Source organism: Hydra viridissima, unplaced genomic scaffold (genome assembly GCF_058129835.1).
Source record: "Hydra viridissima isolate aposymbiotic clone 2 unplaced genomic scaffold, HvirCarnegie_v1 scaffold_13, whole genome shotgun sequence".
NCBI classification, from domain to species: Eukaryota; Metazoa; Cnidaria; class Hydrozoa; order Anthoathecata; family Hydridae; genus Hydra; species Hydra viridissima.
Genome location: NW_028324312.1, coordinates 525,759 through 552,930, shown reverse-complemented (window position 1 = coordinate 552,930; position 27,172 = coordinate 525,759). Strand labels below are relative to the sequence as shown.

The window sequence follows — 27,172 nt, the reverse complement described above, 5'->3', positions numbered from 1 at the left end:
TTTAACTGGAGCGCATGAAATAGCACCAGCGCGACTAATCTTAGTGAGAGCAGTTCTACTTTTGAAAGTGTATGAGCAACGCTGGCTTCTAAAAATCCATTAGTCGATTGTCGCTATACCTATGCTGCCACGCAAACTCAATAGTGGTGGGGATCACAAACACGCAAGATAGTACGACTGCAAGAATATTTAATGCGTTGGCAAAGTGTTCAAAGTATTCAAATGTTGTCAGCAAAATTGTTACATCAACGGGTAAAGAAAACTGACGTTCTGTAAAGCTATCAAAATGTATCAAGGTGTAGAAAAAGTCTAATTAAAACAGTTAATAGTACCGCTGTCATTTTGTAGATGATTTTTTATGGATTATGTTAGTTATGGAAAAATAATTGGTGCATGAAAGGGTCAATGGGATAGTTACGAAACTACAAATGTTGTTAATGTTTGTAAGAAAATAAGACCGAGGAAGTAGACACAGTGTAATATCGTCAGTACAAATCATAATCTGATCACAATCGGAAAAAAAAAGAAGAAGAAGAATACAGTTTTGTTTGTAAATTTTTTTTTAATGACTCATAAAAAGGCTTGGGTACTAGTGATAACCCACAAGCTCTAAAATATCTAAAAAGATGCACTGTCTTCCGACCAGAGTTTCGGCACGGAAAAAACACATACTACAATTTAGTCACTGTGTATTAAGGTATGCATCAAATACTTGCCAATCGCATTTCGTTCATTTCGGGGTTTCGGGAAGGGGAATGATAAAAAAAAAAAAGAAAGAATTCGCAACTGAGCGTCCGCGGTGCACCCATCTTACTAGGCTGCGCGAGTAAGCAGAAACCGTTACTATGCTCTTAGCTAAACCAATGATATTTATACTAACTAGATGTAAAACTTCAAATAAATTTCGTAAGAAATTGTGAAGCAAGTTTTTTAAGTTTTTAAAGCCGGTAGCCTCTTTATTTAAACTGACAATAATTCGTTTGTTTTAATCGATGTTTTTATGATTCTGGCTGGCAAAAAAAAACTTGCTTGGCAAAAAAATATGCTTCACTGCGAAAGCGCGAGTTAAATATCTAGTTAATATACACTTAACCGCAAAATTAACGCACCACATACATTTCGATTTATTTTAATTGTGGTCATATATTTTGACAAACGTGTTAAGAATAGAACACATGAACACAGTTATTTCGATGATAATAATAAAAGCGACTTTGAGGATGGTGAGAAAAGAAAAGAAAAGAAAGAAAAACAAACTAAAACTAGAAATATGGTAAGTAATAAAATTAAGGTAAGTAACAAAATAAACTAAGATGATTATTGTTGTTATGCACACTAATACAGCTTAAAATGTAACATTTTTGACTTATCAATATCTAGTGTTGCCACATCTTGATGTTGTTGCAGCCAGACAGCACCGTGGATTTCTTTTAATTAGAGGTGTAATCGTTTCTTGAAGGATATCTTCACATACGCGGATAAGACTTTGTCGCAACTCGTCTAGGTGGTGGATGTTGACTTCTAACACAGCGTGCCATTATGCCCCAAAGATGCTCTATTGGGTTCATATCTGGACTGCAAGCCGGCCACTCCAAAACTTGAATAGTAGCATTTTGTAAGTATTCAGTAACAACATGCGCCGTATGTGGTCTAGCATTATCTTACATAAGAAGGAATCCATCTCCCATGAACGATGCAAGAGGTACCAAAAAAGGTTTTAAAATGTCAGCTTATGTATCGTTGAGAAGTCAGAACAGACGTGTTGCTCAAATGACAGTTATCATTGAGCAACACATCTGTTCATACTAACTTTATACATACTTTTCTTTTAAAAGTGAGGTTTAGTTACAGCAAAACGTGCTGCTTATGAAAAGCTGCTACAATTTGGAAACTAAAACGGAATAAAGCCTACAAATGACGTCACAATAAACATTATTATCGACTTTGTATTTGATAAATCCGGGAAATACGTAATATTTTTCAAAATAAGTCGGAATTTATAAGTGGTGCGTTAATTTTGCGGTAAAGTGCATATCATTGAGTTTAACAACGGTGCAGTGGTTACGCGCAGTCCTACTGAAATTTTTGGTGTTGGCGTAGCGTCAAGAGCAGAAAAGGTGCTTTTAGCTTGTTTCGAAAAAAAAAAAGAAAATAAAAAAAAGGGAAACTAAACAAATTAAATCCTGTTTTATCTTCTCATACAGTAGCTGATGCCAAAACCAAGACAAGTGACAAGTTTAGAGGAGTTCACACAGTTTTTTTAACGATTTTTCAAGAATGCTTTAAGGTAATAAAAAGTACTGTGCTATTTTATTTTCAATCTTTTCACCTTATTTTGGTGTTTGTGTTTTAAAATTTGAAGCAGTTTAACCCCTATTGTTGTGCCCACTTTACTTTTTCAAGTCTTCAAATACTTAAGAATAGTTTCTGATGAAAAAATCCTTTCAAAAATAAATTTTCATTTTTAGAAGCATCAACTTTATGAAGGAGTAGTCACAAAAGACTTTCATGAGTGCAGTTACAGAGTTTGTTCTGAGTTCCTGGATTATCCAGAATGCAAGTTGCAATACTCTTTAGAGCATCCCACTCAATGAATAAGAAGTGGGAAATTCTTCTTGATTTTATTGGTGAGTGAAACAGAAATAGGATCTTTCTAAGACTTTTACCTATTTCTTTAGTTTGTTCATAGCTTTGTTTCATTTACAGTTATACTGACACAACCCCAATAAAGTAATGCTTAATTAGGTATGCTTTTCACTGGACAATCTATAGCTTCTTTGGAATGATCCCTTTAATTCGATTAAAGATATGCGATAAAATTTTAAAAAAATTACATACTCATTACATTTTGAACTGAACCTTTTGTTTGGCTTTCTCACATTATGTTTTATAGAGTTACTGCTAAAGTTAACTCAGCCTCAGGTAGCAAGTCTGATTATTGAAAATAAGTTATTGAAAGAGAATTTTGAGTGTTGTCCTGGGGCAAGGTTAAGGGTTAAGTTAGGTTAGCAGAGCATATAATATTGAAGCAGTTAAAGTTTCAAGAAAAAGGTAAGTCATGTTTCTTCGATAGTTTACCAGAACCATTTTTTAAAAGTGATAGTTTGAAAAAGTTGACCTTTAGCCAACAAGTAAACATCCTTTTAACTGACTTGGGAATTATATTTTTAAGTTTATTCTCCATCAATCCTGAGCTTCTAATTTGTACGCAAATACATTTGCAGGCTTAATTTAGGTTAGGTAATATGTTAAAAAATGTAATATTTAAAAAAAATACTTTGCTTATTGTTCCAGGTCTCATTAACTTTTACCACGCTCTGCGAGTTTGTGATTGGAAAAATGCAGATACAGTGTGCAAGGTATGTATGCTTTACCTTTGCTAACCTAATGCTGTGTCGGTTTAGTGTCATAAATTTTTTCATTTTCCATTTGTCATTTGATATTTTGTCAGTGGATGTTTTAGGTCACTTTTTAAAATTGTTTTACCTTTTTGTCAGTAAACATTTAAAGTGTTCATTTCTTGCAATAACTAAAGTATCTGAAAAATATTTTCTTGCTACTCAGTTTAAATTCTTAACTTAATTTGCACCATCCCAATTTTTAAACTTTCAAGCTTGTTTTTTTAGACTTTGTGAGGAATTACTACTTGGGAAAGGATCGAGGCTAATGACAAGCAAGTCCTCCTAAACTCTGCTGTTTCTTGGCGACCCTGGTGATGAATTAAAGTACTGTCATTACAACAGTTGAAAAGAACATTTAAATACAGAGGTTCTCAAAATGCTTTTTGACAGAGAAATCTGTCGGACGCTCATATACAGAGTTGATTTTCAGTTGTTCAACTTGGCCTTTGATCACATCTGCTGCCCAGCGTTAAATTTAAAAGCCTTTAAACGTTTTTTATGTTTTGGTTAATTGGGTTATTTTTGAAAGAAGCTTGTTATTTTTGAAAGAAGCTGGGTTATTTTTGAAAAAAAGCCCAAATGTTTTAGAGTGAAATTGATGCAGTACAAGAAAGCCATGTTTTCATCGTTGAAACTTAAAGTTACCCATCGACTTGATCATTCAAATGTCCACAAGTTTTTTCGTTGAGAGGGAGGGAGCCGGGACAAAGTCGTTGCAAAAAGTATCGCTTCTCGGCCTAATGGCTAAGATCAAGTGTAGTATCTGTTCTTATCAGTTTAATATCTGGTACGCCGGCATAGTCCGGCTCATATATTAATCTGATTTTTGGCATTTGGTCAAGGGATCGTAGGTTTACCTCGCCCTGACCGCGGGTTGCCTCGGCGTTGCACTACTGCTGAGCGCGGCCCATACTATAGAGAAGGAAAAAAAAAAGCAAACAAACGGGACGATGCGGTGTGCAATCGAAAACCCACAATTGAGAAGATTGGGGCACGTCCGAGGCTGCCCACACAACGGGAAAAGCATACTTACCTGACGGGGAAGTAAACCTGATCAACATGGGGCTTCTTCCAGGGTGAGGCTCTTGCATTGCACTTCGCCTGGGCTGACCCCTGCGATTACCGCTAACGTCGGTAACTCGACCGTACAATTTCTGGTAGTGGGGGCCTGCGTTCGCGCTCGCCCCCTCCTCTAACGACTTAAAAAAAAAACCTCTCCTCTCACCCCTAAGAGTCTACTGCATATTTTGAGAGGCGCATACAAAGTCTGCTATAAGTGCAAATAAATTTTATTTATTTCAAAAGTTGTTGTTTTTTTTTTTTTTGTTTTTTTTTTTTTTTGTACAAAATCAATAAAAATCTAAGAATCGCAAAGAGGCAACCAAATAAGCATAGGAGCGACGAGAATCGTTTCAACGTGACAACCAGCAAGCGTGATCGACCGGTTACAATCCCGGAAATCACTCGACGGCGGAACAAAATGTGACAGTCACAACAGTGAAAACGAGTCGCTGTAATAAAAAACAATGACGATAATAATAGTTAAAATAACAAACAGTAGCAATAAGAAAATCGATATCAATAGTGACAACGAAAATAATGACAACGATGAAGATAACAATAACGACAATAACAAAAATTAACGATAGCATCGATAAACTAACGATAATAGTAATACTGACAATAGCAACGACCACAAAAAAATAAGCATTAGCAATAACGATCTAACAGTAACAATAGTAACAACAACAGCAGCAGCAACAGTAACAACAATTGTCAACCATTTATGCATATCGCATATTGGATTCTGGTGCGGTGAAATGCATTCTTTTACTACCGTTCATTATTTTCATGAAAACAGCTCTGATTCCTACGTGTTGATCTTAGAAAGAAACGACAACGACCGAAACATTTTGGCAAGTTGACACGTCAATACGCAACGTTGCCAGAGATACGTAACGACGATTGACGAATCTTACAAATTTTTGCTCTTCAAAGCTAGTTTTGCAGTCTTTTCGTCATTTCGACAAAACTAGGGAACATTGACATCGTGCAACTTTAGACTTGCGAGGGTTTCTTTCATGGCCGCCGAGAGGACGGGGAAGATTCCCGGGTATCCCCGTGTATCTACAAACGATATTTTAAAAATCATTTTTTTAAAAGATTTAAATAGTTTTGACTTTTAAAAGATTTCATTAACTTTCGTTTTTAATTTTTAATGACTAGAGCACACTTCTATTGGTCCTGGGTATGTAATTGATCACAACGAGGGCCCCTTAAGAAAACTTCCCCTGGGCCCTCGTTGACTATGGTGGCTATAGTCCCTTTAACCGTTGCCCTTGTTGTTCAGCATCAAAACTAGCTTTCTGGCTTTTGTGCGAGGAAAAAGAGCGCCATTTTCTTTCCCTCAGAGATGCGGAGACGGAAGAAGCGCCCTCACACACCTTTCGACCAGTCGCTCCCCTTTCAATCGACACCACCCAGGCAGGGCCGTGTTTATGCATATTCTTTTGCAGGGGATGAGTTCTGTGTATCTTAGAGTCAACTGAAAAAGCAGATTTTGTAAAGAAAAGGGAGTCCCCTTTGGCGACTTTTTTTTTTTTTTTTCGTAAACGGTTGCAAAAGCCTACGGCACCAGGAGTTCCCAGGCGGTCACCCATCCAAGTACTACCCTGGCCCGACGATGCTTAACTTCCGTGATCGGACGAGAACGGGTGTATTCACCGTGGTATGGTCGTAGGCAATAGTGTACGGCTTTAATTTAAAATTTAAAGTTTCTAACGCCTTAACAATAATTTTTAACGGATGTGTGGCTATGAAAATAGCCTTTTGTGTTGTTTATACCGCCGTTTACTGGGCTGCTGGCTTTGGAACCTTCTCGTTCTTTTTGGGAAGCAACACAGCTTGAATGTTTGGCAACACACCGCCGCTCGCAATTGTAACACCTGACAACAACTTGTTTAACTCTTCGTCGTTGCGAACAGCTAGCTGTAAGTGACGAGGAATGATCCTGGCTTTTTTGTTATCGCGTGCAGCATTACCAGCTAACTCTAAGATTTCTGCGGAGAGGTATTCCAAAACTGCAGCTAAGTAGACCGGTGCGCCTGAACCGATGCGATTGGCGTAATGCCCTTTGCGCAAAAATCGGTGAACGCGACCAACAGGAAACTGAAGACCCGCTCTAAAAGATCGAGTTTTTGCCTTGGCCTTAGCTTTTCCTCCTTTTCCACGTCCTGACATTTTATTTTCTAACACAAGCAGAGACAGACAGACGGACCAGAGATCTCGTGCGCCTTTTTTTTATTTTAAACAGCAAAAAGTTTGCTATTCTTATCAAAATAGAGTGGTCTCAAAGTCAACCTTTTTTTAACCAATAGTAAAAAAGAAATAAACGATGCTCAAACAACTTAATCTTTTAAGAACCAATAGAAGTGCATATGACGCAAGAGTTTTCAAGTTGGAGGCTACAACTTTATCTTAAATTAAATCCAGTTGCAATGCAATGAAAACAAACGAAAAGAATTTTTACTGTTAGGCCCGTCGAAATGTCAGACGCACAAAAAACCGGAGGAAAACAAGCGCCAAAGGTGGCGAAAAAAGGCGAGAAGCGCGCCGGTAAGAAAGGTGGTAAAATCGCTGGAACTGGTGACAAGAAGCGCAAGAGAAAGAGACGAGAGTCTTATGCCATTTACATTTACAACGTCCTGAAGCAAGTTCACCCTGATGTCGGTGTTTCTTCTAAAGCAATGAGCATCATGAATTCTTTCGTGAACGACATTTTCGAAAGAATTGCTTCTGAAGCTTCGCGGCTCGCCCTTCAAAATAAGAAATCTACGATCTCTTCGCGTGAAATTCAAACCGCCGTGCGCCTTTTACTTCCCGGTGAACTTGCTAAACACGCAGTGAGCGAAGGCACCAAGGCTGTTACCAAGTACACCAGCAGTAAGTAGATCAAAATCCGCTCAAACGGCTATTTTTATAGCCACGCATCTTTTAAAAACATTAGACGCATTAACGAAATAGGTTCAAATGAAAATATCTGTTGCAATCGCTATATTTAATTGTGCAAACAATGCCAAGTGCAGAATAGCTAAACTAGCTGCTAAAATAAAACACTTAAACTGCTGCATCCGTCCTAGGCTATGAACAACTTAAAACCTTTTTTTTTCTTCTTCAAAATTGCTCTCAAACTCCCCTTTTCTAGAATATACATCGACCTAAAAAGCACGGAGCAGTTACCGGTGAGGTTACTGTGACTTTCAAACTCAATTAGTGTAATTGTTACTACCTGACAAAGTCCTAAATGCCGCGCAACGTTTTAAAGAAATGTGTACCTATGAAAATAGCCGTTTGATGAAGGATTGAGCAGTACAGGTTATTTCTTGTCCACTTTTGCGGTGGCACTCTTTGCAGCGACTTTCTTCTTAGGTGCTGTTTCAGCTTTCTTTACCGCGGGTTTTTTAGCAACCGGTAGCTTGGCGCTCCTTTTTAACTGGAGCGCATGAAATAGCACCAGCGCGACTAATCTTAGTGAGAGCAGTTCTACTTTTGAAAGTGTATGAGCAACGCTGGCTTCTAAAAATCCATTAGTCGATTGTCGCTATACCTATGCTGCCACGCAAACTCAATAGTGGTGGGGATCACAAACACGCAAGATAGTACGACTGCAAGAATATTTAATGCGTTGGCAAAGTGTTCAAAGTATTCAAATGTTGTCAGCAAAATTGTTACATCAACGGGTAAAGAAAACTGACGTTCTGTAAAGCTATCAAAATGTATCAAGGTGTAGAAAAAGTCTAATTAAAACAGTTAATAGTACCGCTGTCATTTTGTAGATGATTTTTTATGGATTATGTTAGTTATGGAAAAATAATTGGTGCATGAAAGGGTCAATGGGATAGTTACGAAACTACAAATGTTGTTAATGTTTGTAAGAAAATAAGACCGAGGAAGTAGACACAGTGTAATATCGTCAGTACAAATCATAATCTGATCACAATCGGAAAAAAAAAGAAGAAGAAGAATACAGTTTTGTTTGTAAATTTTTTTTTAATGACTCATAAAAAGGCTTGGGTACTAGTGATAACCCACAAGCTCTAAAATATCTAAAAAGATGCACTGTCTTCCGACCAGAGTTTCGGCACGGAAAAAACACATACTACAATTTAGTCACTGTGTATTAAGGTATGCATCAAATACTTGCCAATCGCATTTCGTTCATTTCGGGGTTTCGGGAAGGGGAATGATAAAAAAAAAAAAGAAAGAATTCGCAACTGAGCGTCCGCGGTGCACCCATCTTACTAGGCTGCGCGAGTAAGCAGAAACCGTTACTATGCTCTTAGCTAAACCAATGATATTTATACTAACTAGATGTAAAACTTCAAATAAATTTCGTAAGAAATTGTGAAGCAAGTTTTTTAAGTTTTTAAAGCCGGTAGCCTCTTTATTTAAACTGACAATAATTCGTTTGTTTTAATCGATGTTTTTATGATTCTGGCTGGCAAAAAAAAACTTGCTTGGCAAAAAAATATGCTTCACTGCGAAAGCGCGAGTTAAATATCTAGTTAATATACACTTAACCGCAAAATTAACGCACCACATACATTTCGATTTATTTTAATTGTGGTCATATATTTTGACAAACGTGTTAAGAATAGAACACATGAACACAGTTATTTCGATGATAATAATAAAAGCGACTTTGAGGATGGTGAGAAAAGAAAAGAAAAGAAAGAAAAACAAACTAAAACTAGAAATATGGTAAGTAATAAAATTAAGGTAAGTAACAAAATAAACTAAGATGATTATTGTTGTTATGCACACTAATACAGCTTAAAATGTAACATTTTTGACTTATCAATATCTAGTGTTGCCACATCTTGATGTTGTTGCAGCCAGACAGCACCGTGGATTTCTTTTAATTAGAGGTGTAATCGTTTCTTGAAGGATATCTTCACATACGCGGATAAGACTTTGTCGCAACTCGTCTAGGTGGTGGATGTTGACTTCTAACACAGCGTGCCATTATGCCCCAAAGATGCTCTATTGGGTTCATATCTGGACTGCAAGCCGGCCACTCCAAAACTTGAATAGTAGCATTTTGTAAGTATTCAGTAACAACATGCGCCGTATGTGGTCTAGCATTATCTTACATAAGAAGGAATCCATCTCCCATGAACGATGCAAGAGGTACCAAAAAAGGTTTTAAAATGTCAGCTTATGTATCGTTGAGAAGTCAGAACAGACGTGTTGCTCAAATGACAGTTATCATTGAGCAACACATCTGTTCATACTAACTTTATACATACTTTTCTTTTAAAAGTGAGGTTTAGTTACAGCAAAACGTGCTGCTTATGAAAAGCTGCTACAATTTGGAAACTAAAACGGAATAAAGCCTACAAATGACGTCACAATAAACATTATTATCGACTTTGTATTTGATAAATCCGGGAAATACGTAATATTTTTCAAAATAAGTCGGAATTTATAAGTGGTGCGTTAATTTTGCGGTAAAGTGCATATCATTGAGTTTAACAACGGTGCAGTGGTTACGCGCAGTCCTACTGAAATTTTTGGTGTTGGCGTAGCGTCAAGAGCAGAAAAGGTGCTTTTAGCTTGTTTCGAAAAAAAAAAAGAAAATAAAAAAAAGGGAAACTAAACAAATTAAATCCTGTTTTATCTTCTCATACAGTAGCTGATGCCAAAACCAAGACAAGTGACAAGTTTAGAGGAGTTCACACAGTTTTTTTAACGATTTTTCAAGAATGCTTTAAGGTAATAAAAAGTACTGTGCTATTTTATTTTCAATCTTTTCACCTTATTTTGGTGTTTGTGTTTTAAAATTTGAAGCAGTTTAACCCCTATTGTTGTGCCCACTTTACTTTTTCAAGTCTTCAAATACTTAAGAATAGTTTCTGATGAAAAAATCCTTTCAAAAATAAATTTTCATTTTTAGAAGCATCAACTTTATGAAGGAGTAGTCACAAAAGACTTTCATGAGTGCAGTTACAGAGTTTGTTCTGAGTTCCTGGATTATCCAGAATGCAAGTTGCAATACTCTTTAGAGCATCCCACTCAATGAATAAGAAGTGGGAAATTCTTCTTGATTTTATTGGTGAGTGAAACAGAAATAGGATCTTTCTAAGACTTTTACCTATTTCTTTAGTTTGTTCATAGCTTTGTTTCATTTACAGTTATACTGACACAACCCCAATAAAGTAATGCTTAATTAGGTATGCTTTTCACTGGACAATCTATAGCTTCTTTGGAATGATCCCTTTAATTCGATTAAAGATATGCGATAAAATTTTAAAAAAATTACATACTCATTACATTTTGAACTGAACCTTTTGTTTGGCTTTCTCACATTATGTTTTATAGAGTTACTGCTAAAGTTAACTCAGCCTCAGGTAGCAAGTCTGATTATTGAAAATAAGTTATTGAAAGAGAATTTTGAGTGTTGTCCTGGGGCAAGGTTAAGGGTTAAGTTAGGTTAGCAGAGCATATAATATTGAAGCAGTTAAAGTTTCAAGAAAAAGGTAAGTCATGTTTCTTCGATAGTTTACCAGAACCATTTTTTAAAAGTGATAGTTTGAAAAAGTTGACCTTTAGCCAACAAGTAAACATCCTTTTAACTGACTTGGGAATTATATTTTTAAGTTTATTCTCCATCAATCCTGAGCTTCTAATTTGTACGCAAATACATTTGCAGGCTTAATTTAGGTTAGGTAATATGTTAAAAAATGTAATATTTAAAAAAAATACTTTGCTTATTGTTCCAGGTCTCATTAACTTTTACCACGCTCTGCGAGTTTGTGATTGGAAAAATGCAGATACAGTGTGCAAGGTATGTATGCTTTACCTTTGCTAACCTAATGCTGTGTCGGTTTAGTGTCATAAATTTTTTCATTTTCCATTTGTCATTTGATATTTTGTCAGTGGATGTTTTAGGTCACTTTTTAAAATTGTTTTACCTTTTTGTCAGTAAACATTTAAAGTGTTCATTTCTTGCAATAACTAAAGTATCTGAAAAATATTTTCTTGCTACTCAGTTTAAATTCTTAACTTAATTTGCACCATCCCAATTTTTAAACTTTCAAGCTTGTTTTTTTAGACTTTGTGAGGAATTACTACTTGGGAAAGGATCGAGGCTAATGACAAGCAAGTCCTCCTAAACTCTGCTGTTTCTTGGCGACCCTGGTGATGAATTAAAGTACTGTCATTACAACAGTTGAAAAGAACATTTAAATACAGAGGTTCTCAAAATGCTTTTTGACAGAGAAATCTGTCGGACGCTCATATACAGAGTTGATTTTCAGTTGTTCAACTTGGCCTTTGATCACATCTGCTGCCCAGCGTTAAATTTAAAAGCCTTTAAACGTTTTTTATGTTTTGGTTAATTGGGTTATTTTTGAAAGAAGCTTGTTATTTTTGAAAGAAGCTGGGTTATTTTTGAAAAAAAGCCCAAATGTTTTAGAGTGAAATTGATGCAGTACAAGAAAGCCATGTTTTCATCGTTGAAACTTAAAGTTACCCATCGACTTGATCATTCAAATGTCCACAAGTTTTTTCGTTGAGAGGGAGGGAGCCGGGACAAAGTCGTTGCAAAAAGTATCGCTTCTCGGCCTAATGGCTAAGATCAAGTGTAGTATCTGTTCTTATCAGTTTAATATCTGGTACGCCGGCATAGTCCGGCTCATATATTAATCTGATTTTTGGCATTTGGTCAAGGGATCGTAGGTTTACCTCGCCCTGACCGCGGGTTGCCTCGGCGTTGCACTACTGCTGAGCGCGGCCCATACTATAGAGAAGGAAAAAAAAAAAGCAAACAAACGGGACGATGCGGTGTGCAATCGAAAACCCACAATTGAGAAGATTGGGGCACGTCCGAGGCTGCCCACACAACGGGAAAAGCATACTTACCTGACGGGGAAGTAAACCTGATCAACATGGGGCTTCTTCCAGGGTGAGGCTCTTGCATTGCACTTCGCCTGGGCTGACCCCTGCGATTACCGCTAACGTCGGTAACTCGACCGTACAATTTCTGGTAGTGGGGGCCTGCGTTCGCGCTCGCCCCCTCCTCTAACGACTTAAAAAAAAAACCTCTCCTCTCACCCCTAAGAGTCTACTGCATATTTTGAGAGGCGCATACAAAGTCTGCTATAAGTGCAAATAAATTTTATTTATTTCAAAAGTTGTTGTTTTTTTTTTTTTGTTTTTTTTTTTTTTTGTACAAAATCAATAAAAATCTAAGAATCGCAAAGAGGCAACCAAATAAGCATAGGAGCGACGAGAATCGTTTCAACGTGACAACCAGCAAGCGTGATCGACCGGTTACAATCCCGGAAATCACTCGACGGCGGAACAAAATGTGACAGTCACAACAGTGAAAACGAGTCGCTGTAATAAAAAACAATGACGATAATAATAGTTAAAATAACAAACAGTAGCAATAAGAAAATCGATATCAATAGTGACAACGAAAATAATGACAACGATGAAGATATCAATTAACGACAATAACAAAAATTAACGATAGCATCGATAAACTAACGATAATAGTAATACTGACAATAGCAACGACCACAAAAAAATAAGCATTAGCAATAACGATCTAACAGTAACAATAGTAACAACAACAGCAGCAGCAACAGTAACAACAATTGTCAACCATTTATGCATATCGCATATTGGATTCTGGTGCGGTGAAATGCATTCTTTTACTACCGTTCATTATTTTCATGAAAACAGCTCTGATTCCTACGTGTTGATCTTAGAAAGAAACGACAACGACCGAAACATTTTGGCAAGTTGACACGTCAATACGCAACGTTGCCAGAGATACGTAACGACGATTGACGAATCTTACAAATTTTTGCTCTTCAAAGCTAGTTTTGCAGTCTTTTCGTCATTTCGACAAAACTAGGGAACATTGACATCGTGCAACTTTAGACTTGCGAGGGTTTCTTTCATGGCCGCCGAGAGGACGGGGAAGATTCCCGGGTATCCCCGTGTATCTACAAACGATATTTTAAAAATCATTTTTTTAAAAGATTTAAATAGTTTTGACTTTTAAAAGATTTCATTAACTTTCGTTTTTAATTTTTAATGACTAGAGCACACTTCTATTGGTCCTGGGTATGTAATTGATCACAACGAGGGCCCCTTAAGAAAACTTCCCCTGGGCCCTCGTTGACTATGGTGGCTATAGTCCCTTTAACCGTTGCCCTTGTTGTTCAGCATCAAAACTAGCTTTCTGGCTTTTGTGCGAGGAAAAAGAGCGCCATTTTCTTTCCCTCAGAGATGCGGAGACGGAAGAAGCCCCTCACACACCTTTCGACCAGTCGCTCCCCTTTCAATCGACACCACCCAGGCAGGGCCGTGTTTATGCATATTCTTTTGCAGGGGATGAGTTCTGTGTATCTTAGAGTCAACTGAAAAAGCAGATTTTGTAAAGAAAAGGGAGTCCCCTTTGGCGACTTTTTTTTTTTTTTTTCGTAAACGGTTGCAAAAGCCTACGGCACCAGGAGTTCCCAGGCGGTCACCCATCCAAGTACTACCCTGGCCCGACGATGCTTAACTTCCGTGATCGGACGAGAACGGGTGTATTCACCGTGGTATGGTCGTAGGCAATAGTGTACGGCTTTAATTTAAAATTTAAAGTTTCTAACGCCTTAACAATAATTTTTAACGGATGTGTGGCTATGAAAATAGCCTTTTGTGTTGTTTATACCGCCGTTTACTGGGCTGCTGGCTTTGGAACCTTCTCGTTCTTTTTGGGAAGCAACACAGCTTGAATGTTTGGCAACACACCGCCGCTCGCAATTGTAACACCTGACAACAACTTGTTTAACTCTTCGTCGTTGCGAACAGCTAGCTGTAAGTGACGAGGAATGATCCTGGCTTTTTTGTTATCGCGTGCAGCATTACCAGCTAACTCTAAGATTTCGGCGGAGAGGTATTCCAAAACTGCAGCTAAGTAGACCGGTGCGCCTGAACCGATGCGATTGGCGTAATGCCCTTTGCGCAAAAATCGGTGAACGCGACCAACAGGAAACTGAAGACCCGCTCTAAAAGATCGAGTTTTTGCCTTGGCCTTAGCTTTTCCTCCTTTTCCACGTCCTGACATTTTATTTTCTAACACAAGCAGAGACAGACAGACGGACCAGAGATCTCGTGCGCCTTTTTTTTATTTTAAACAGCAAAAAGTTTGCTATTCTTATCAAAATAGAGTGGTCTCAAAGTCAACCTTTTTTTAACCAATAGTAAAAAAGAAATAAACGATGCTCAAACAACTTAATCTTTTAAGAACCAATAGAAGTGCATATGACGCAAGAGTTTTCAAGTTGGAGGCTACAACTTTATCTTAAATTAAATCCAGTTGCAATGCAATGAAAACAAACGAAAAGAATTTTTACTGTTAGGCCCGTCGAAATGTCAGACGCACAAAAAACCGGAGGAAAACAAGCGCCAAAGGTGGCGAAAAAAGGCGAGAAGCGCGCCGGTAAGAAAGGTGGTAAAATCGCTGGAACTGGTGACAAGAAGCGCAAGAGAAAGAGACGAGAGTCTTATGCCATTTACATTTACAACGTCCTGAAGCAAGTTCACCCTGATGTCGGTGTTTCTTCTAAAGCAATGAGCATCATGAATTCTTTCGTGAACGACATTTTCGAAAGAATTGCTTCTGAAGCTTCGCGGCTCGCCCTTCAAAATAAGAAATCTACGATCTCTTCGCGTGAAATTCAAACCGCCGTGCGCCTTTTACTTCCCGGTGAACTTGCTAAACACGCAGTGAGCGAAGGCACCAAGGCTGTTACCAAGTACACCAGCAGTAAGTAGATCAAAATCCGCTCAAACGGCTATTTTTATAGCCACGCATCTTTTAAAAACATTAGACGCATTAACGAAATAGGTTCAAATGAAAATATCTGTTGCAATCGCTATATTTAATTGTGCAAACAATGCCAAGTGCAGAATAGCTAAACTAGCTGCTAAAATAAAACACTTAAACTGCTGCATCCGTCCTAGGCTATGAACAACTTAAAACCTTTTTTTTTCTTCTTCAAAATTGCTCTCAAACTCCCCTTTTCTAGAATATACATCGACCTAAAAAGCACGGAGCAGTTACCGGTGAGGTTACTGTGACTTTCAAACTCAATTAGTGTAATTGTTACTACCTGACAAAGTCCTAAATGCCGCGCAACGTTTTAAAGAAATGTGTACCTATGAAAATAGCCGTTTGATGAAGGATTGAGCAGTACAGGTTATTTCTTGTCCACTTTTGCGGTGGCACTCTTTGCAGCGACTTTCTTCTTAGGTGCTGTTTCAGCTTTCTTTACCGCGGGTTTTTTAGCAACCGGTAGCTTGGCGCTCCTTTTTAACTGGAGCGCATGAAATAGCACCAGCGCGACTAATCTTAGTGAGAGCAGTTCTACTTTTGAAAGTGTATGAGCAACGCTGGCTTCTAAAAATCCATTAGTCGATTGTCGCTATACCTATGCTGCCACGCAAACTCAATAGTGGTGGGGATCACAAACACGCAAGATAGTACGACTGCAAGAATATTTAATGCGTTGGCAAAGTGTTCAAAGTATTCAAATGTTGTCAGCAAAATTGTTACATCAACGGGTAAAGAAAACTGACGTTCTGTAAAGCTATCAAAATGTATCAAGGTGTAGAAAAAGTCTAATTAAAACAGTTAATAGTACCGCTGTCATTTTGTAGATGATTTTTTATGGATTATGTTAGTTATGGAAAAATAATTGGTGCATGAAAGGGTCAATGGGATAGTTACGAAACTACAAATGTTGTTAATGTTTGTAAGAAAATAAGACCGAGGAAGTAGACACAGTGTAATATCGTCAGTACAAATCATAATCTGATCACAATCGGAAAAAAAAAGAAGAAGAAGAATACAGTTTTGTTTGTAAATTTTTTTTTAATGACTCATAAAAAGGCTTGGGTACTAGTGATAACCCACAAGCTCTAAAATATCTAAAAAGATGCACTGTCTTCCGACCAGAGTTTCGGCACGGAAAAAACACATACTACAATTTAGTCACTGTGTATTAAGGTATGCATCAAATACTTGCCAATCGCATTTCGTTCATTTCGGGGTTTCGGGAAGGGGAATGATAAAAAAAAAAAAGAAAGAATTCGCAACTGAGCGTCCGCGGTGCACCCATCTTACTAGGCTGCGCGAGTAAGCAGAAACCGTTACTATGCTCTTAGCTAAACCAATGATATTTATACTAACTAGATGTAAAACTTCAAATAAATTTCGTAAGAAATTGTGAAGCAAGTTTTTTAAGTTTTTAAAGCCGGTAGCCTCTTTATTTAAACTGACAATAATTCGTTTGTTTTAATCGATGTTTTTATGATTCTGGCTGGCAAAAAAAAACTTGCTTGGCAAAAAAATATGCTTCACTGCGAAAGCGCGAGTTAAATATCTAGTTAATATACACTTAACCGCAAAATTAACGCACCACATACATTTCGATTTATTTTAATTGTGGTCATATATTTTGACAAACGTGTTAAGAATAGAACACATGAACACAGTTATTTCGATGATAATAATAAAAGCGACTTTGAGGATGGTGAGAAAAGAAAAGAAAAGAAAGAAAAACAAACTAAAACTAGAAATATGGTAAGTAATAAAATTAAGGTAAGTAACAAAATAAACTAAGATGATTATTGTTGTTATGCACACTAATACAGCTTAAAATGTAACATTTTTGACTTATCAATATCTAGTGTTGCCACATCTTGATGTTGTTGCAGCCAGACAGCACCGTGGATTTCTTTTAATTAGAGGTGTAATCGTTTCTTGAAGGATATCTTCACATACGCGGATAAGACTTTGTCGCAACTCGTCTAGGTGGTGGATGTTGACTTCTAACACAGCGTGCCATTATGCCCCAAAGATGCTCTATTGGGTTCATATCTGGACTGCAAGCCGGCCACTCCAAAACTTGAATAGTAGCATTTTGTAAGTATTCAGTAACAACATGCGCCGTATGTGGTCTAGCATTATCTTACATAAGAAGGAATCCATCTCCCATGAACGATGCAAGAGGTACCAAAAAAGGTTTTAAAATGTCAGCTTATGTATCGTTGAGAAGTCAGAACAGACGTGTTGCTCAAATGACAGTTATCATTGAGCAACACATCTGTTCATACTAACTTTATACATACTTTTCTTTTAAAAGTGAGGTTTAGTTACAGCAAAACGTGCTGCTTATGAAAAGCTGCTACAATTTGGAAACTAAAACGGAATAAAGCCTACAAATGACGTCACAATAAACATTATTATCGACTTTGTATTTGATAAATCCGGGAAATACGTAATATTTTTCAAAATAAGTCGGAATTTATAAGTGGTGCGTTAATTTTGCGGTAAAGTGCATATCATTGAGTTTAACAACGGTGCAGTGGTTACGCGCAGTCCTACTGAAATTTTTGGTGTTGGCGTAGCGTCAAGAGCAGAAAAGGTGCTTTTAGCTTGTTTCGAAAAAAAAAAAGAAAATAAAAAAAAGGGAAACTAAACAAATTAAATCCTGTTTTATCTTCTCATACAGTAGCTGATGCCAAAACCAAGACAAGTGACAAGTTTAGAGGAGTTCACACAGTTTTTTTAACGATTTTTCAAGAATGCTTTAAGGTAATAAAAAGTACTGTGCTATTTTATTTTCAATCTTTTCACCTTATTTTGGTGTTTGTGTTTTAAAATTTGAAGCAGTTTAACCCCTATTGTTGTGCCCACTTTACTTTTTCAAGTCTTCAAATACTTAAGAATAGTTTCTGATGAAAAAATCCTTTCAAAAATAAATTTTCATTTTTAGAAGCATCAACTTTATGAAGGAGTAGTCACAAAAGACTTTCATGAGTGCAGTTACAGAGTTTGTTCTGAGTTCCTGGATTATCCAGAATGCAAGTTGCAATACTCTTTAGAGCATCCCACTCAATGAATAAGAAGTGGGAAATTCTTCTTGATTTTATTGGTGAGTGAAACAGAAATAGGATCTTTCTAAGACTTTTACCTATTTCTTTAGTTTGTTCATAGCTTTGTTTCATTTACAGTTATACTGACACAACCCCAATAAAGTAATGCTTAATTAGGTATGCTTTTCACTGGACAATCTATAGCTTCTTTGGAATGATCCCTTTAATTCGATTAAAGATATGCGATAAAATTTTAAAAAAATTACATACTCATTACATTTTGAACTGAACCTTTTGTTTGGCTTTCTCACATTATGTTTTATAGAGTTACTGCTAAAGTTAACTCAGCCTCAGGTAGCAAGTCTGATTATTGAAAATAAGTTATTGAAAGAGAATTTTGAGTGTTGTCCTGGGGCAAGGTTAAGGGTTAAGTTAGGTTAGCAGAGCATATAATATTGAAGCAGTTAAAGTTTCAAGAAAAAGGTAAGTCATGTTTCTTCGATAGTTTACCAGAACCATTTTTTAAAAGTGATAGTTTGAAAAAGTTGACCTTTAGCCAACAAGTAAACATCCTTTTAACTGACTTGGGAATTATATTTTTAAGTTTATTCTCCATCAATCCTGAGCTTCTAATTTGTACGCAAATACATTTGCAGGCTTAATTTAGGTTAGGTAATATGTTAAAAAATGTAATATTTAAAAAAAATACTTTGCTTATTGTTCCAGGTCTCATTAACTTTTACCACGCTCTGCGAGTTTGTGATTGGAAAAATGCAGATACAGTGTGCAAGGTATGTATGCTTTACCTTTGCTAACCTAATGCTGTGTCGGTTTAGTGTCATAAATTTTTTCATTTTCCATTTGTCATTTGATATTTTGTCAGTGGATGTTTTAGGTCACTTTTTAAAATTGTTTTACCTTTTTGTCAGTAAACATTTAAAGTGTTCATTTCTTGCAATAACTAAAGTATCTGAAAAATATTTTCTTGCTACTCAGTTTAAATTCTTAACTTAATTTGCACCATCCCAATTTTTAAACTTTCAAGCTTGTTTTTTTAGACTTTGTGAGGAATTACTACTTGGGAAAGGATCGAGGCTAATGACAAGCAAGTCCTCCTAAACTCTGCTGTTTCTTGGCGACCCTGGTGATGAATTAAAGTACTGTCATTACAACAGTTGAAAAGAACATTTAAATACAGAGGTTCTCAAAATGCTTTTTGACAGAGAAATCTGTCGGACGCTCATATACAGAGTTGATTTTCAGTTGTTCAACTTGGCCTTTGATCACATCTGCTGCCCAGCGTTAAATTTAAAAGCCTTTAAACGTTTTTTATGTTTTGGTTAATTGGGTTATTTTTGAAAGAAGCTTGTTATTTTTGAAAGAAGCTGGGTTATTTTTGAAAAAAAGCCCAAATGTTTTAGAGTGAAATTGATGCAGTACAAGAAAGCCATGTTTTCATCGTTGAAACTTAAAGTTACCCATCGACTTGATCATTCAAATGTCCACAAGTTTTTTCGTTGAGAGGGAGGGAGCCGGGACAAAGTCGTTGCAAAAAGTATCGCTTCTCGGCCTAATGGCTAAGATCAAGTGTAGTATCTGTTCTTATCAGTTTAATATCTGGTACGCCGGCATAGTCCGGCTCATATATTAATCTGATTTTTGGCATTTGGTCAAGGGATCGTAGGTTTACCTCGCCCTGACCGCGGGTTGCCTCGGCGTTGCACTACTGCTGAGCGCGGCCCATACTATAGAGAAGGAAAAAAAAAAAGCAAACAAACGGGACGATGCGGTGTGCAATCGAAAACCCACAATTGAGAAGATTGGGGCACGTCCGAGGCTGCCCACACAACGGAAAAGCATACTTACCTGACGGGGAAGTAAACCTGATCAACATGGGGCTTCTTCCAGGGTGAGGCTCTTGCATTGCACTTCGCCTGGGCTGACCCCTGCGATTACCGCTAACGTCGGTAACTCGACCGTACAATTTCTGGTAGTGGGGGCCTGCGTTCGCGCTCGCCCCCTCCTCTAACGACTTAAAAAAAAAACCTCTCCTCTCACCCCTAAGAGTCTACTGCATATTTTGAGAGGCGCATACAAAGTCTGCTATAAGTGCAAATAAATTTTATTTATTTCAAAAGTTGTTGTTTTTTTTTTTTTTTGTTTTTTTTTTTTTTTGTACAAAATCAATAAAAATCTAAGAATCGCAAAGAGGCAACCAAATAAGCATAGGAGCGACGAGAATCGTTTCAACGTGACAACCAGCAAGCGTGATCGACCGGTTACAATCCCGGAAATCACTCGACGGCGGAACAAAATGTGACAGTCACAACAGTGAAAACGAGTCGCTGTAATAAAAAACAATGACGATAATAATAGTTAAAATAACAAACAGTAGCAATAAGAAAATCGATATCAATAGTGACAACGAAAATAATGACAACGATGAAGATAACAATAACGACAATAACAAAAATTAACGATAGCATCGATAAACTAACGATAATAGTAATACTGACAATAGCAACGACCACAAAAAAATAAGCATTAGCAATAACGATCTAACAGTAACAATAGTAACAACAACAGCAGCAGCAACAGTAACAACAATTGTCAACCATTTATGCATATCGCATATTGGATTCTGGTGCGGTGAAATGCATTCTTTTACTACCGTTCATTATTTTCATGAAAACAGCTCTGATTCCTACGTGTTGATCTTAGAAAGAAACGACAACGACCGAAACATTTTGGCAAGTTGACACGTCAATACGCAACGTTGCCAGAGATACGTAACGACGATTGACGAATCTTACAAATTTTTGCTCTTCAAAGCTAGTTTTGCAGTCTTTTCGTCATTTCGACAAAACTAGGGAACATTGACATCGTGCAACTTTAGACTTGCGAGGGTTTCTTTCATGGCCGCCGAGAGGACGGGGAAGATTCCCGGGTATCCCCGTGTATCTACAAACGATATTTTAAAAATCATTTTTTTAAAAGATTTAAATAGTTTTGACTTTTAAAAGATTTCATTAACTTTCGTTTTTAATTTTTAATGACTAGAGCACACTTCTATTGGTCCTGGGTATGTAATTGATCACAACGAGGGCCCCTTAAGAAAACTTCCCCTGGGCCCTCGTTGACTATGGTGGCTATAGTCCCTTTAACCGTTGCCCTTGTTGTTCAGCATCAAAACTAGCTTTCTGGCTTTTGTGCGAGGAAAAAGAGCGCCATTTTCTTTCCCTCAGAGATGCGGAGACGGAAGAAGCGCCCTCACACACCTTTCGACCAGTCGCTCCCCTTTCAATCGACACCACCCAGGCAGGGCCGTGTTTATGCATATTCTTTTGCAGGGGATGAGTTCTGTGTATCTTAGAGTCAACTGAAAAAGCAGATTTTGTAAAGAAAAGGGAGTCCCCTTTGGCGACTTTTTTTTTTTTTTTTCGTAAACGGTTGCAAAAGCCTACGGCACCAGGAGTTCCCAGGCGGTCACCCATCCAAGTACTACCCTGGCCCGACGATGCTTAACTTCCGTGATCGGACGAGAACGGGTGTATTCACCGTGGTATGGTCGTAGGCAATAGTGTACGGCTTTAATTTAAAATTTAAAGTTTCTAACGCCTTAACAATAATTTTTAACGGATGTGTGGCTATGAAAATAGCCTTTTGTGTTGTTTATACCGCCGTTTACTGGGCTGCTGGCTTTGGAACCTTCTCGTTCTTTTTGGGAAGCAACACAGCTTGAATGTTTGGCAACACACCGCCGCTCGCAATTGTAACACCTGACAACAACTTGTTTAACTCTTCGTCGTTGCGAACAGCTAGCTGTAAGTGACGAGGAATGATCCTGGCTTTTTTGTTATCGCGTGCAGCATTACCCAGCTAACTCTAAGATTTCGGCGGAGAGGTATTCCAAAACTGCAGCTAAGTAGACCGGTGCGCCTGAACCGATGCGATTGGCGTAATGCCCTTTGCGCAAAAATCGGTGAACGCGACCAACAGGAAACTGAAGACCCGCTCTAAAAGATCGAGTTTTTGCCTTGGCCTTAGCTTTTCCTCCTTTTCCACGTCCTGACATTTTATTTTCTAACACAAGCAGAGACAGACAGACGGACCAGAGATCTCGTGCGCCTTTTTTTTATTTTAAACAGCAAAAAGTTTGCTATTCTTATCAAAATAGAGTGGTCTCAAAGTCAACCTTTTTTTAACCAATAGTAAAAAAGAAATAAACGATGCTCAAACAACTTAATCTTTTAAGAACCAATAGAAGTGCATATGACGCAAGAGTTTTCAAGTTGGAGGCTACAACTTTATCTTAAATTAAATCCAGTTGCAATGCAATGAAAACAAACGAAAAGAATTTTTACTGTTAGGCCCGTCGAAATGTCAGACGCACAAAAAACCGGAGGAAAACAAGCGCCAAAGGTGGCGAAAAAAGGCGAGAAGCGCGCCGGTAAGAAAGGTGGTAAAATCGCTGGAACTGGTGACAAGAAGCGCAAGAGAAAGAGACGAGAGTCTTATGCCATTTACATTTACAACGTCCTGAAGCAAGTTCACCCTGATGTCGGTGTTTCTTCTAAAGCAATGAGCATCATGAATTCTTTCGTGAACGACATTTTCGAAAGAATTGCTTCTGAAGCTTCGCGGCTCGCCCTTCAAAATAAGAAATCTACGATCTCTTCGCGTGAAATTCAAACCGCCGTGCGCCTTTTACTTCCCGGTGAACTTGCTAAACACGCAGTGAGCGAAGGCACCAAGGCTGTTACCAAGTACACCAGCAGTAAGTAGATCAAAATCCGCTCAAACGGCTATTTTTATAGCCACGCATCTTTTAAAAACATTAGACGCATTAACGAAATAGGTTCAAATGAAAATATCTGTTGCAATCGCTATATTTAATTGTGCAAACAATGCCAAGTGCAGAATAGCTAAACTAGCTGCTAAAATAAAACACTTAAACTGCTGCATCCGTCCTAGGCTATGAACAACTTAAAACCTTTTTTTTTCTTCTTCAAAATTGCTCTCAAACTCCCCTTTTCTAGAATATACATCGACCTAAAAAGCACGGAGCAGTTACCGGTGAGGTTACTGTGACTTTCAAACTCAATTAGTGTAATTGTTACTACCTGACAAAGTCCTAAATGCCGCGCAACGTTTTAAAGAAATGTGTACCTATGAAAATAGCCGTTGATGAAGGATTGAGCCGTACAGGTTATTTCTTGTCCACTTTTGCGGTGGCACTCTTTGCAGCGACTTTCTTCTTAGGTGCTGTTTCAGCTTTCTTTACCGCGGGTTTTTTAGCAACCGGTAGCTTGGCGCTCCTTTTTAACTGGAGCGCATGAAATAGCACCAGCGCGACTAATCTTAGTGAGAGCAGTTCTACTTTTGAAAGTGTATGAGCAACGCTGGCTTCTAAAAATCCATTAGTCGATTGTCGCTATACCTATGCTGCCACGCAAACTCAATAGTGGTGGGGATCACAAACACGCAAGATAGTACGACTGCAAGAATATTTAATGCGTTGGCAAAGTGTTCAAAGTATTCAAATGTTGTCAGCAAAATTGTTACATCAACGGGTAAAGAAAACTGACGTTCTGTAAAGCTATCAAAATGTATCAAGGTGTAGAAAAAGTCTAATTAAAACAGTTAATAGTACCGCTGTCATTTTGTAGATGATTTTTTATGGATTATGTTAGTTATGGAAAAATAATTGGTGCATGAAAGGGTCAATGGGATAGTTACGAAACTACAAATGTTGTTAATGTTTGTAAGAAAATAAGACCGAGGAAGTAGACACAGTGTAATATCGTCAGTACAAATCATAATCTGATCACAATCGGAAAAAAAAAGAAGAAGAAGAATACAGTTTTGTTTGTAAATTTTTTTTAATGACTCATAAAAAGGCTTGGGTACTAGTGATAACCCACAAGCTCTAAAATATCTAAAAAGATGCACTGTCTTCCGACCAGAGTTTCGGCACGGAAAAAACACATACTACAATTTAGTCACTGTGTATTAAGGTATGCATCAAATACTTGCCAATCGCATTTCGTTCATTTCGGGGTTTCGGGAAGGGGAATGATAAAAAAAAAAAGAAAGAATTCGCAACTGAGCGTCCGCGGTGCACCCATCTTACTAGGCTGCGCGAGTAAGCAGAAACCGTTACTATGCTCTTAGCTAAACCAATGATATTTATACTAACTAGATGTAAAACTTCAAATAAATTTCGTAAGAAATTGTGAAGCAAGTTTTTTAAGTTTTTAAAGCCGGTAGCCTCTTTATTTAAACTGACAATAATTCGTTTGTTTTAATCGATGTTTTTATGATTCTGGCTGGCAAAAAAAACTTGCTTGGCAAAAAATATGCTTCACTGCGAAAGCGCGAGTTAAATATCTAGTTAATATACACTTAACCGCAAAATTAACGCACCACATACATTTCGATTTATTTTAATTGTGGTCATATATTTGACAAACGTGTTAAGAATAGAACACATGAACACAGTTATTTCGATGATAATAATAAAAGCGACTTTGAGGATGGTGAGAAAAGAAAAGAAAAGAAAGAAAAACAAACTAAAACTAGAAATATGGTAAGTAATAAAATTAAGGTAAGTAACAAAATAAACTAAGATGATTATTGTTGTTATGCACACTAATACAGCTTAAAATGTAACATTTTTGACTTATCAATATCTAGTGTTGCCACATCTTGATGTTGTTGCAGCCAGACAGCACCGTGGATTTCTTTTAATTAGAGGTGTAATCGTTTCTTGAAGGATATCTTCACATACGCGGATAAGACTTTGTCGCAACTCGTCTAGGTGGTGGATGTTGACTTCTAACACAGCGTGCCATTATGCCCCAAAGATGCTCTATTGGGTTCATATCTGGACTGCAAGCCGGCCACTCCAAAACTTGAATAGTAGCATTTTGTAAGTATTCAGTAACAACATGCGCCGTATGTGGTCTAGCATTATCTTACATAAGAAGGAATCCATCTCCCATGAACGATGCAAGAGGTACCAAAAAAGGTTTTAAAATGTCAGCTTATGTATCGTTGAGAAGTCAGAACAGACGTGTTGCTCAAATGACAGTTATCATTGAGCAACACATCTGTTCATACTAACTTTATACATACTTTTCTTTTAAAAGTGAGGTTTAGTTACAGCAAAACGTGTGCTTATGAAAAGCTGCTACAATTTGGAAACTAAAACGGAATAAAGCCTACAAATGACGTCACAATAAACATTATTATCGACTTTGTATTTGATAAATCCGGGAAATACGTAATATTTTTCAAAATAAGTCGGAATTTATAAGTGGTGCGTTAATTTTGCGGTAAAGTGCATATCATTGAGTTTAACAACGGTGCAGTGGTTACGCGCAGTCCTACTGAAATTTTTGGTGTTGGCGTAGCGTCCAAGAGCAGAAAAGGTGCTTTTAGCTTGTTTCGAAAAAAAAAAAGAAAATAAAAAAAAGGAAACTAAACAAATTAAATCCTGTTTTATCTTCTCATACAGTAGCTGATGCCAAAACCAAGACAAGTGACAAGTTTAGAGGAGTTCACACAGTTTTTTTAACGATTTTTCAAGAATGCTTTAAGGTAATAAAAAGTACTGTGCTATTTTATTTTCAATCTTTTCACCTTATTTTGGTGTTTGTGTTTTAAAATTTGAAGCAGTTTAACCCCTATTGTTGTGCCCACTTTACTTTTTCAAGTCTTCAAAATACTTAAGAATAGTTTCTGATGAAAAAATCCTTTCAAAAATAAATTTTCATTTTTAGAAGCATCAACTTTATGAAGGAGTAGTCACAAAGACTTTCATGAGTGCAGTTACAGAGTTTGTTCTGAGTTCCTGGATTATCCAGAATGCAAGTTGCAATACTCTTTAGAGCATCCCACTCAATGAATAAGAAGTGGGAAATTCTTCTTGATTTTATTGGTGAGTGAAACAGAAATAGGATCTTTCTAAGACTTTTACCTATTTCTTTAGTTTGTTCATAGCTTTGTTTCATTTACAGTTATACTGACACAACCCCAATAAAGTAATGCTTAATTAGGTATGCTTTTCACTGGACAATCTATAGCTTCTTTGGAATGATCCCTTTAATTCGATTAAAGATATGCGATAAAATTTTAAAAAAATTACATACTCATTACATTTTGAACTGAACCTTTTTGTTTGGCTTTCTCACATTATGTTTTATAGAGTTACTGCTAAAGTTAACTCAGCCTCAGGTAGCAAGTCTGATTATTGAAAATAAGTTATTGAAAGAGAATTTTGAGTGTTGTCCTGGGGCAAGGTTAAGGGTTAAGTTAGGTTAGCAGAGCATATAATATTGAAGCAGTTAAAGTTTCAAGAAAAAGGTAAGTCATGTTTCTTCGATAGTTTACCAGAACCATTTTTTAAAAGTGATAGTTTGAAAAAAGGTTGACCTTTAGCCAACAAGTAAACATCCTTTTAACTGACTTGGGAATTATATTTTTAAGTTTATTCTCCATCAATCCTGAGCTTCTAATTTGTACGCAAATACATTTGCAGGCTTAATTTAGGTTAGGTAATATGTTAAAAATGTAATATTTAAAAAAAATACTTTGCTTATTGTTCCAGGTCTCATTAACTTTTACCACGCTCTGCGAGTTTGTGATTGGAAAATGCAGATACAGTGTGCAAGGTATGTATGCTTTACCTTTGCTAACCTAATGCTGTGTCGGTTTAGTGTCATAAATTTTTTCATTTTCCATTTGTCATTTGATATTTTGTCAGTGGATGTTTTAGGTCACTTTTTAAAATTGTTTTACCTTTTTGTCAGTAAACATTTAAAGTG

The 27,172-nt window shown here is 37.2% G+C and overlaps 3 long non-coding RNA genes, 9 other non-coding genes and 1 pseudogene across 12 annotated transcripts; 9 read left to right on the top strand and 4 right to left on the bottom strand.

Annotated features, from left to right (window-relative positions):
* The first annotated feature begins 2,151 nt into the window (after window positions 1–2,151).
* LOC149879801 (uncharacterized) lies at window positions 2,152–3,720 on the top strand. The gene is made up of 4 exons (XR_016446279.1): window positions 2,152–2,287; window positions 2,469–2,627; window positions 3,295–3,359; window positions 3,627–3,720. It is a non-coding gene; the product is annotated as an uncharacterized LOC149879801 (long non-coding RNA).
* Window positions 3,721–4,125: 405 nt separating this feature from the next.
* On the top strand, window positions 4,126–4,317 carry LOC149879800 (U2 spliceosomal RNA). Its single transcript, XR_016446667.1, has one exon. It is a non-coding gene; the product is annotated as a U2 spliceosomal RNA (small nuclear RNA).
* Window positions 4,318–4,426: 109 nt separating this feature from the next.
* On the top strand, window positions 4,427–4,590 carry LOC149879799 (U1 spliceosomal RNA). Its single transcript, XR_016446727.1, has one exon. It is a non-coding gene; the product is annotated as a U1 spliceosomal RNA (small nuclear RNA).
* A 1,434-nt stretch (window positions 4,591–6,024) lies between these two features.
* LOC149879798 (5S ribosomal RNA) lies at window positions 6,025–6,143 on the bottom strand. The gene has a single exon (XR_016446596.1). It is a non-coding gene; the product is annotated as a 5S ribosomal RNA (ribosomal RNA).
* A 3,896-nt stretch (window positions 6,144–10,039) lies between these two features.
* LOC149879797 (uncharacterized) lies at window positions 10,040–11,608 on the top strand. Its single transcript, XR_016446331.1, has 4 exons — window positions 10,040–10,175; window positions 10,357–10,515; window positions 11,183–11,247; window positions 11,515–11,608. It is a non-coding gene; the product is annotated as an uncharacterized LOC149879797 (long non-coding RNA).
* Window positions 11,609–12,013: 405 nt separating this feature from the next.
* On the top strand, window positions 12,014–12,205 carry LOC149879796 (U2 spliceosomal RNA). The gene has a single exon (XR_016446666.1). It is a non-coding gene; the product is annotated as a U2 spliceosomal RNA (small nuclear RNA).
* A 110-nt stretch (window positions 12,206–12,315) lies between these two features.
* On the top strand, window positions 12,316–12,479 carry LOC149879795 (U1 spliceosomal RNA). The gene has a single exon (XR_016446725.1). It is a non-coding gene; the product is annotated as a U1 spliceosomal RNA (small nuclear RNA).
* A 1,433-nt stretch (window positions 12,480–13,912) lies between these two features.
* Window positions 13,913–14,031, bottom strand: LOC149879794 (5S ribosomal RNA). Its single transcript, XR_016446595.1, has one exon. It is a non-coding gene; the product is annotated as a 5S ribosomal RNA (ribosomal RNA).
* Window positions 14,032–17,888: 3,857 nt separating this feature from the next.
* LOC149879793 (uncharacterized) lies at window positions 17,889–19,790 on the top strand. The gene is made up of 4 exons (XR_016446369.1): window positions 17,889–18,063; window positions 18,245–18,403; window positions 19,071–19,135; window positions 19,403–19,790. It is a non-coding gene; the product is annotated as an uncharacterized LOC149879793 (long non-coding RNA).
* Window positions 19,791–19,901: 111 nt separating this feature from the next.
* LOC149879792 (U2 spliceosomal RNA) lies at window positions 19,902–20,093 on the top strand. The gene has a single exon (XR_016446665.1). It is a non-coding gene; the product is annotated as a U2 spliceosomal RNA (small nuclear RNA).
* Window positions 20,094–20,202: 109 nt separating this feature from the next.
* Window positions 20,203–20,366, top strand: LOC149879791 (U1 spliceosomal RNA). Its single transcript, XR_016446723.1, has one exon. It is a non-coding gene; the product is annotated as a U1 spliceosomal RNA (small nuclear RNA).
* Window positions 20,367–21,801: 1,435 nt separating this feature from the next.
* LOC149879790 (5S ribosomal RNA) lies at window positions 21,802–21,920 on the bottom strand. Its single transcript, XR_016446594.1, has one exon. It is a non-coding gene; the product is annotated as a 5S ribosomal RNA (ribosomal RNA).
* Window positions 21,921–22,028: 108 nt separating this feature from the next.
* On the bottom strand, window positions 22,029–22,419 carry LOC149879789 (histone H2A, orphon-like; annotated as a pseudogene).
* Window positions 22,420–27,172: the final 4,753 nt, after the last annotated feature.